Raw genomic sequence first — 11,402 nt, 5'->3', positions numbered from 1 at the left:
GGTAGATGGAGGGTCCTTAAAAATGATTTCAGGGACCTAGGTAGGAAGCTTAGGGCAAGGACCTCCAAGGTAGTTTTCTCAGAAATACTACCAATCCCGCGAGCCACACAGGAGCGCCAACGGGAGGTTAGGGAGGTGAATAAGTGGCTAAAGAGTTGGTGCAAGACAGAAGGGTTTGGGTTCATGGAGAACTGGGCCGACTTCGCGGTCGGCTACAGGCTCTACCGTAGGGACGGGCTGCACCTCAATGGGGAGGGTGCAGTGGTGCTGGGGAAGAAGATGGCTAATAGGTTGGAGGAGTTTTTAAACTAGAGACGGGGGGGGGAAACCAAGGAAATAGGTGGGATGTGAGGCAAGCAAGGGGGAAGGGGAGAAGTGAATATAATGAGGGTGGAGAGGGGGGTGGGGATAGTACAGTTAGATCGTTAGAGAAGAATAGGATGCTAAATAACCCCAAAGTTTTATCTTGCATGCTGACCAACGCAAGAAGCCTGACCAATAAGGCGGATGAGCTGCGGGCGCTTATATCGGAGGAGAGGTATGACATCGTAGGTATAACAGAGACTTGGCTAGACGATAGCTACGACTGGGCGGTAAATTTATTAGATTATAGTTTATTTAGAAGGGACCGGAAACAGGGAAAAGGCGGAGGAGTCTGCTTATATGTAAAGTCATGTCTAAAACCCAGACTAAGGGAAGATATAGGAGAGGGAGAAGAGGGGGTCGAGTCCATGTGGGTAGAGATAGAGGGGCAAAAAATAATAATAAAATATTACTGGGGGTCTGCTATAAGCCACCAAATATAACAGAGGAGAATGAGATTCTGCTATTAGGACAAATAGACAAAGTAGCAAAACATAATGAAGTGATTGTTATGGGGGACTTCAACTACCCGGATATTGACTGGGAAACAGAAACCTGTAGATCTCAGAAAGGAAAAAGGTTCTTGACAAATATTAAGGATAATTATCTCTCCCAACTAGTGCAGGAACCAACGAGAGGGAAGGCCGTGTTGGACTTAATATTGACTAATAGGCCTGATAGAATAACTGAGGTACAGATAGGGGGGCACCTAGGTAATAGCGACCATAATATTATCGACTTCAAAATGCTCTTCAGTAGGGTTATCAATAAGGGAACAACAAAAACATTAAACTTTAGGAGGGCGAAGTTTGATCAGCTGAAAGAAAGCCTTCAACTTATTGACTGGGACAAAGTTCTTAATCAAAGGAATACGAATAGTAAATGGGAAACCTTCAAAAGAATTCTGAATACTCAGTGCGAGAGGTATATACCGTATGGGAGTAAAAGGGCCAGAAATAAGAGGAAACCAATATGGTTGAACAAGAACGTAAAAGGGGCGTTAAATAGCAAAAAAGAGGCATTCAAGAGATTAAAACAGGAAAACAGTAAGGAGGCACTAAAGTGTTACAAGGAAAAAACGAGAACCTGCAAAAAACAAATAAAAATAGCGAAGGAGGAAACAGAGAGACGTATTGCTAGGGAAAGTAGATCAAATCCCAAACTGTTCTTTACGTATATAAATAGTAAAAGGATTAAATCGGATAATATTGGACCGATAAAAAGTGAGGAAGGCAAAATCATAGAGAAAGATGAGGATAAAGCTAATCTATTAAATAATTTTTTTTCGACAACTTTCACAAAGGAAATCGAACTAACAGGAGAAATGAGAAGTGACAAGCTTAATCCTCCACTAAGTATGACAAATCTAACCCAAGTTGAGGTACAGAAACGCCTCAGTAACATTAAAATAAACAAATCACCAGGACCTGATGGCATACACCCACGGGTACTAAGGGAACTAAGTAATGTGATAGACAGACCGTTATATCTTATATTTAAGGACTCTGTTGAGACTGGGTCTGTGCCACTTGATTGGCGACAGGCGAATGTAGTGCCAATATTCAAAAAGGGAGCGAAAAGTGACGCCGGAAACTATCGGCCGGTGAGTCTGACGTCCGTTGTGGGCAAAATTTTTGAAAGCTTCATTAAAGAGGCAATTACGGAGCATCTTGATGCTAATAATCTTTTAATCCCGAACCAACATGGATGCATGAGGAATCGCTCCTGCCAAACAAACCTGATTGACTTCTACGAGGAGGTTAGCTCTCGAGTAGATCAGGGGGAACCAGTGGATGTCGTGTATCTCGACTTCTCAAAAGCGTTCGATAGCGTGCCACATAATAGGTTGGTATACAAAATGAGAATGATGGGGCTGGGGGAAAATGTCTGCAAGTGGGTAGCAAACTGGCTAAGGGATAGAAGGCAGAGGGTGGTTATAAATGGAATATACTCAGATTGGGTAAGCGTCACTAGTGGGGTACCACAGGGGTCTGTACTAGGCCCAATGTTATTTAATATCTTTATTAACGACATAGTCAACGGGATAAATAGTAAAATATCAATATTTGCAGATGACACAAAGTTATGTAAAACAATTAATACAAAAGAGGACAGTGCAGACCTACAGAGGGATTTGGATAAGCTGGGTAGGTGGAGCATTAAATGGCAAATGAGGTTTAATGAGTAGAAATGTAAGGTCATACATATGGGAAGGAAAAATGAAAGTCACCAGTACTCACTGAATGGGAAATCATTGGGGAATTCAGAGATGGAGAAGGACTTGGGCATCTTGATTGATAGCAAACTAAATTGGAGTGCCCAAAGTCAGGCCGCTGCTGTAAGGGCAAACAGGGTAATGGGATGTATCAGAAGAGGTATAGCTGCAAAGGAGGAGAACATTGTTCTTCCACTGTACAAAGCACTGGTCAGACCACACTTGGAATACTGTGCTCAGTTATGGGCCCCAATATATAGAAAGGATATAAATGAGCTTGAAAAGGTACAAAGGAGGGCAACAAAATTAATAAGGGGAATGGAGGGACTGCAATACCCAGAGAGGTTGGCAAAACTAGGACTATTCAGCCTGGAAAAGAGAAGGTTGAGGGGGGACATAATAAATGTGTACAAATATGTTAGGGGACAGTATAGAGATCTTGCCAGGGATTTGTTCAAAAGGAGGAATATTATGGTAACAAGAGGGCATTCACTAAGACTGGAAGAGAAAAGGTTTCAGCACCAGCATAGGAAGGGGTTCTTTACGGTAAGAGCAGTGAGAATATGGAATTCACTGAGTGAGGAGACGGTAATGTCGGATTCACTACACCAGTTCAAGCGGGGACTGGATGCATTTCTAGATACCAGGCAGATTTCAGCGTATACTTAAAAATAAAATAAAATAGTAGGTTGATACAGGGATTTATTCTGACTGCTGGTTTTAGAGTCGGGAGGGAATTTTTCCTCAGGTGAAGATTGGCCAAATCATTTGGGGTTTTTGCCCTCCTCTGGATCAACTTTAGCAATTACAGAACTAACAGGTCGAACTTGATGGACGCAAGTCTTTATTCGGCTTTACAAACTATGTTACTATGTTACCCTCTCCTTTCTAATGGGAATATGTCATTACTGAGGCCCACCTCTATGTGTCTTTAAATTGTTCGTGTTTTTTTTTTCTAAATTTTGGCAGCCGTTGGACTCACTGCATACCCTATAACTGAATAGCAGACCCTCTCCTTTCTAATGGGAACATGTCGTACTCTTTACTGTGGCCCAGCTGTATGTCTTTAAATTGTTAGTGGGGTTTTTCCCAAATTTTGGCAGCCCTTCCAGTCACAGCATGGGTATTACCACTATAGGAGACCCGCTCCTTTATAATGGGAACATTTTTTTTACTGAGACCCTCCTCTATGTCTCTTCAAAGGGGCATTGAGTTGCATCCAAGCTTTTGGCAGCCCTTGCAGTCACTTATACGCAATAACAGTATAGGAGACCCATTCATTAATAACGGGATCAACAAAACATAGCCGACTGCTGGCTCATTAAGAATAGTAAGGGCCGCCTGATGGCCCTATAAAAATAGTCTTTGTGACTTTCAGAGTCCCTCCATCATAAATGAAACAGGATGTGTCTGATGATGTGTCACACACCACATTGCCAGATAAGGTTGTAAAATGTTAAAAATCCTGGTGAATGCATTTGTCTTGGTTGAAAGCAATGCAAAAGTGCTACGTGTGAACATAGCCCAAGTTGTGGAGGAGCATTTTTGTTTTTAGTTATTTATTTTGTCTTATATACAAGTCATTACTTGGAACGGATGTTCCTTAACATATTTCCCAGGAAAATCCATTTTGCTTTTATTTTTGTATGTTTTATTGTGAGTCCGTAAAAGTGGCGTAATGCCTCTGATTTATGTTGACCGCAGTGACCTGGGAGTCAGAAATGCTTCCAGGGGTCTTCCCCATGCTGTTCCCATGTCATTTGAGCACTGTTCCCATCGATTTTTAGGCCCTCTGCAGACCACCAGGGGGTGTCGCCGGAAAAATGCTTGAGTTTCCCATAGACTTACATTGAACTCGTTACTCGGTCCGAGCACTACAGCATTCCAATTTTCTCGACTCGAACAACGAGTATCCAAGCATTTTAGTGCTCGCTCATCACTAGTGTTTATGATCCCGGTAGGAAAGATTTTAGAGTCCTACCTCTACCATTCTGTGTTATACAGTATGTTCATGTGTACCCCCAGGGGTAAATGTTTTTTCAGCCCATGCACTTAGTGCATGGGCATTATCAGTATAGGAGACACACTCCATAACAATGTTAACAATGTTTTGAATGAGGACCTCCTCTACATCTCTTCAAAGGGGTATTGGAGAGCATCCAAATTTTTGGCAGCCCTTGCAGTCACTGCATACGCAATAACAATATAGGAGACCCGCTCCTTTATGATGGGAACATTTTTTTTTACTGAGACCCTCTTCTATGTCTCTTCAAAAAGGTATTGGGGTGCGTCCAGATTTTTGGCAGCCATTGTAGTCACTGCATACCCAATAACAGTATAGGAGACCCGCTCCTTAATAATGGAAACAGCAAAGCAAAGCCAGCTGATGGCCCTCTAACAATAGTGAGGGCCGACTGCTGGGCCTTTAACAATGGTAAGGGCCGACTGATGACCCTGTAAAAATAGGTTTTGTTACTTTCAGAGTCCCTCCTTCATAAATGCAACAGGATGTGTCTGATCATGTCTCACATACCACATGGGCAGATAAGGTGGTAAAATGTTAAAATGACATTTACTGGTGAATGTATTTTTCACCATTGAAAGCAATGCAAAAGTGCAAAAACGCATGAAAAACACTATGTGTAAACTTAGCCCAAGGCTCGGAAGAGCATTTTTTTGCCTTATATACAAGTCATTACCCTGGAAAGAATGTCCCTTAACGTTTTTCCAGGAAAATCCATTTTGGCTTTGTTTTTGTATGTTTTATTGTGAATCCGTAAAAGTGGCGTAATACGCTGACAACATTGTTCACAGCAGTGGCTTGGGAGTCAGAGATGCTTCCCGGGGTCCTCCTCATGCTGGTCCCATGTCATTTCAGCACTGTTCCCATCGATTTGGACAATTTTTAGGTCCCCTGCAGACTTCCACTGGGGGGCCAACTGAAAAATGCTCGAGTTTCCCATTGACTTATATTGGGATCGTTGCTCGGGTCGAGCACCTGAGCATTACGATTTGCTCGACCAGAGCAACGAGCACCCGAGCATTTTAGTGCTCACTCTTCACTAATAATTTCTTTTTTTACTAATGTGATACATACAGCAAGCCACATCTCAGCTTGTCATTTTTTTGCGCAGAGATTCAGCTGTAAACAGGGTTCGTCCACAGTAAAAAAAATTGAATTTCTTCTGTTACTACCGTGATGTATACTGCAAGTCACATCTCAGCTTGTAATTTTTTGGTGCTGAGATTCAGCTGTATACAGGGCATGTTCACAGTAAAAAAAATCTAATTTCTTCTGTTACTACCGTGATACAAACAGCAGGCCACATCTCAGCTTGTATTTTTTTTTGCACGGATATTATGCTATTTACAGTCCTCATCCACAGTAACAAAAATCTAATTTCTTCTGTTAGTACCATGATACTTTGCACTGAGATTCTGCTGTTTCCAGGACTCCACAATATAAAATCAAAATTTTGGTTGCTAATAGCGTGCTCCAGCCACACTATCTGAGCAAAGAAATACTGATTGGTAAATTACTAACAGGTGACTCACAGGTCTGGGCATAGGCTTATTAAACAGCTGGTTTAGAAAGGAGAAGGGTACATCCAACTAATTTTTGGAAATGTGAAGACTCTTGATTGGGCCTCCATCTGCTAGGTTGGCTGTAGTGAAAGAGGTGTCAGTCCCCGTTATACTATTTTTACACTGGTGAAATTGATGCCACTTTGGTGGTGTCTGCCACTAATTTTTGGAAATGTGGAGAATCATGATTGGGTCTCCTTCTGCTGGGTTGGCTGCAGTGAAAGAGGTTTTGATCTCCATTATACTACTTCTACTCTAGAGAAATTGAATCCACTTTGGTGGTGTCTGCCACTAATTTTCAGAAATGTGGAGATTCCTGATTGGGTCTCCTTCATGTCTGTTGCCTGTAGCAGTAGATCGTCAGGCCTCCACTTACTTTCAGTCAACTACCTGTGTTACTATGCTTAAATTTTTGTACCAATGGTAGTCCATGAAAATTATATTTGTGCCACCTGAGTGTGGCTGATCAGAAAAGTAGCTTGAGCTGTTGCATGAGGTATCAGGGCTCCAAGTACAGCAGACCTACACCAATCCCTCCTTGTCTTAATTTGAAGTTAAATTCAAAGCTGTTAATGCTGGCCCAGGCCCTGATACCTCATGCACGGCCCATGGCTGATTGCTGCTGTGCAATTGGAAAATGTGTACTGTGGGTAAATTGATGCCACTTTTCATGGTGTCTGCCTCTAATTTGAGCTGTTTTGGCAGCTATTGGGCCCCTTTGAAGGTGTTCTGTATGCGTTTAGTTTTGCTTCCCATTGAATCCAATGGGGTTCGGATATGTTTGATGAACTGTTCGACAAACAGTGGGAAGTTTGTCAATCTGAATTGAATCGAACCTTCAAAGATTTGCTCACCTCTACTTGCAACCAATTATTCATAGTTTTTGCAACCTTTTGCCTATACCTATCAAATGGCCTATTTACTGGTGTCCTTTCTTTGTCAACTGTGTGTTGATCCACAGACATTAATGACCAGATGTCAGTGTATTATTACTATTATTATGAAAAAAGGGGGTATACATAGCAAAAACACTTACAATAATTTTAACAATACAAGTCGGCGACTGGTACAGGAGGAGAGAGGACCCTGCCCGCGAGGTCTCACAATCTACAAGGAATGGGTGAGGATACAGTGGGTGAGGGTAGGGCTGGTCGTGCAGCGGTATGGTGGAGCGAGAACCCTGCCCGCGAGGGCTCACAGTCTACAGGGGATGGGTGAGGATACAGTGGGTGGGGGTAGAGCTGGTCGTGCAGCGGTATGGTGGAGCGGTGGTTACTGCAGGTTGTAGGATTGTCGGAAGAGGTCGGTCTTCAGGTTCCTTTTGAAGGTTTCCGTGGTAGGCGAGAGTCTGATATGTTGGGGTAGAGTTCCAGAGTAGGTGGGATACACGGGAGAAATCTTGCATGTGATTGTGGGAAGAGGAGATAAGAGGGGAGTAGAGTAGGAGATCTTGTGAGGATCGGAGGTTGCGTGTAGGTATGTACCGGGAGACTAGGTCACAGATGTATGAAGGAGACAGGTTGTGGATGGCTTTGTATGCACTCTAACTCCACCTACAAAGTACATCCTGATGCTGGCACTGGTGTCAGGACATAATGTTTCATTGCACGTGCCTCAACGTTCAGTAGTGAATACTGCGTGCTCATGCTCACAGAACAAGAACAATTTAATAGGCCGGTGACCCTTAAAATACAGCTGCTGGCCCAAGATCTGCGGTTCCCGGGAATCTGCCTGGGGGCCGGATAAAAGGTCATCGAGGGCCGTAAATGGTCGGTGGGCCTGAGGTTCCCCACCCCTGGGTTAAAGCTTTATCATGTAATGTAGTCATTATTCCAAAATTTTATGTCTTGTCTTATCATGTAAATGAGACCCCAGAGGACTAATCCGACAGAAAAATGCATCCTTATGCATACTAACTAAAGGCAGTATCACTTTATTACTTGTCATTACTGGAGCGGATAATTGCTGTAATAGTGCCTTGAGGGCAGTAACCAATTTGGAAGCTTCACTTTTCCCCTTTTCCCTTAAATCTCACTCACAAAAGTCTGCAGCTGGAGGAGGAACTCCAACTGAGGGAGGAACTCCGGCACCAGAATGGACGGATGTATATGAAAGGTCCAGACTGGAAGCCCTGGAGGATGCCCTCAGCTCGTGTCTCTCTTTTATATGTACCGACTTTTCTCTTTTCTTATGTTACTTAGATATTGGTACATGATGACGCACCCTTATTTACATTGAGGTTGTGTACCCTTTTTTCTGTGTTCTCTGTTACTTGTGTTAATAAAAGCAAATGCTGAACTATGATCTTTGTCAGTCCTGGGAGACACAATGCACTGTGGTTGTGTATCGATACCCCCCAAAAAAGAAAAGCTCCCCCTCATGAGAGACAACTCTCCGACATGAGGTTTAGTATATTTGTTCTGTTTATCCCTTTTTATTTTATGTGATATATACTGCATTGTTTTGTCCATTTTGTATCATCTTTATATATTTTTATAAACACTGCCTACTTTTCAGATTAAGTATATAAAATTGAATAGCTCAGTTCCTCAGGGGTGTACCACACCCTTGAAGCAACACACTATCTGTAATGGGTGTCCAATTGGCCTATATAAACAATAGGTGGTGGCAGCAGCTAGTTCCTTTTATTATTGTGGAGTTTGGCAGTGACTGTACCAGGGTGTATATATAGATATATTCCATGGGCTGAAATCTTATGTGTATATACTATAGGCTCACTGTGAGATCCCCAATAACTGGCCTAGTAGTGAAAACAGCTGCGGCCTCGTCCATCACTCGCCAGTCAATTGCGTAATTCTCCTGACGATTGGAGGCGGCGGTGTGCTGTTCATCGTTGTGGAATCTGCGTCATCTCTCCGGGTGTTCTCCTTGAATAATTGGTGCCAGTGGTGGGATCTGTGCATGATCCCCCTGCTCTTTTTAACTTGAGAGGTGCCATAAATGCAAACCATCAATTTAATAGAGCAAATCAAGGGTTCATTCACACGTCCGTGAAGGTCAGTCCACACACACACCGCAAACAAAACCAAGCATCACAGCTTCATATGTTTCTATAAGGCTGTCACACTAAGGTTGAGAGACTCGCACCCAGTCCATGGATTGTGGTCCATGCTCAGTGCATCATGATGGTCAAACATTTAAGTGCTCCAATTAGTAACAGATCTGATTTTTATGCCCAGGGTTAGGTCTGTGACCAGGTATAATATAGGGTTAGCATCTCCATGGTGAGGTAGGTCAGTGACAGGTTAGGGAAGCAGCCACAGTCACATTTTCCAGGTTTTAGGAGCAGTTCAATGAACTTACTGATTCAATATGAGATTTTAGGGCTCAAACAATGCAAACTACCCATAAGAATTGTTTACATGGTTATTATTTGTCCAGCCTTGTAACTGCAACCCAGCAGGACCCAATAGTGTTAAAGGGGTTGTCTACTACTGCACAATCCGTTCTTAAATGTTATAGCACCTCATGTAAGATAATAAAAACGTATGCTCACCTCCTGGACCATGAATGTTGGTGCTGTGTCTACCAGCACTCACATGACATTGTTACAGGGCGTCAGTGCTATGACAGAACAATGGCAGACATCGCATCGGTCGAGGAGACGAGTATAAATATATTTTTCATTTTTCATTTCACATTTGGCATTTTAATATTTAAGAAGGCTTGTCTTACCTGACTTTCTGAGCCTGCTCTCCTGACAGAGAGAATAACTGCAGATCTTACTATCACTACTAACAACTAATTACCTCTTTCCAATTACATACAGATGGGCGCTGAAGACTACCCACAAGACTACAATAATATGAATGATGATAATCATACAGTCGATGACCACCCTTGGCTCCACAGCTTGTTCTCACACATTGCCTATTCCGTGACTTGTGTCCTCGGACTTATAGGAAATGTGCTCATTATACTTGTGTTTGTGTTCTACGAGAAGATAAAGACTCTGACCGACACCTTTTTGGTGAATTTGGCCATTGCAGACATCTTGTTTCTGCTCACCCTCCCATTCTTGGCATATGAATCGGCACATGCCTGGGTTTTTGGAGACTTCCTGTGTAAGATCATAAGGATCACATACAGGGTGAATTTATTTACGTCCATGCTCACGCTCACCTCAATCACATTTGACAGGTTTATTTCTATCACTAAAGTCACTAAGGCAGCTAAATACCAGGTGACTAAACACAAGTGGCGGTACGGGGTGTGCGTCCTCCTCTGGACCCTGGCTCTGCTCCTTTCCATTCCCCAGTTCATATACAGCAACAGCCGTGACCGGAAGGAATGTTTTGAAGAATACTACCCTCCCATCATGGAGATCGTGGTGGTTTCATTCTAGATGACAGTGGGATTTCTAATTCCCTTGGCCTCAATGGTGCTTTGTTACAGCTTTATTCTCCGGACCTTGGTTAATGCCAGAGGCGTTCAGAAGAGGAAGTCAATGAACATAATTGTGGTCATAGTGGTTGTATTTATAGCTACACAGTTGCCTCATAATGCCCTTGTCCTGGCTAAAGTCCTCAATAAGGGATTCACATCAGATTCCTTTACAATTACGAGCGTTGTAATGGAAGCTATAGCTTACTTCCACGCTTGTCTCAACCCTGTCCTGTACTTTTTTGTTGGTACAAAATTTAGAAAGCATTTTTGGAAAATGCTGAAAGGTTTAGGTCTTAACCGGATGCAAGATGAAACCACAGATCATCTGCGGACGACTGATGGAGACTCCAGAAACGTTTCTGCTTCAACAAACATCTGTGCAACAAGCGTGTAAATGGTTTCTCGGGACGAGCAGACACAATTATGGCTGACGAGTGAAGCAGTTAAAGAGTTATTTCTATTATTGGATAGTGCTTGTGTAGCACCCTGAGGACTCGGTTGCTACAGGGGTATTACACCTCAAGCCAGAGTTGTGGTATTCCACTCCCGGGTAAGGATGGAGTGTGGAACTGAGCTCAGATAGCTGCATACACTACATACATCCCATTTCCGGGGGACAGACCGACGGTACTCCCACCAGTATATGTGCAGGTACGACAGTGTCTGTCCCTGGCTGGAGTGGGAGGGGGGTGGAACATCCCAGTAGTGTAGGGGCAGATAGGGGGAGCAGTCTGGGTAAGGCTAGGAGCTCATTGGGTGCTGGTCACCTGAGCTCACACATAGAGGGAGTATATAAGGTGGGCACCATCTTAGATCAGGGTCAGTCTTCTGT

The 11,402-nt window shown here is 43.2% G+C and overlaps 1 pseudogene; it reads left to right on the top strand.

Annotated features, from left to right (window-relative positions):
- Positions 1-9,953: 9,953 nt before the first annotated feature.
- LOC141264600 (C-X-C chemokine receptor type 6-like) lies at positions 9,954-10,964 on the top strand (annotated as a pseudogene).
- The last annotated feature ends 438 nt before the right edge of the window (positions 10,965-11,402 follow it).

The sequence above is a fragment of the Phyllobates terribilis genome, unplaced genomic scaffold, assembly GCF_046119375.1.
Source record: "Phyllobates terribilis strain yellow unplaced genomic scaffold, ASM4611937v1 Scaffold_4__5_contigs__length_816908805, whole genome shotgun sequence".
NCBI lineage: Eukaryota > Metazoa > Chordata > Amphibia > Anura > Dendrobatidae > Phyllobates > Phyllobates terribilis.
This window is presented reverse-complemented; position numbering and strand designations above follow the sequence as displayed.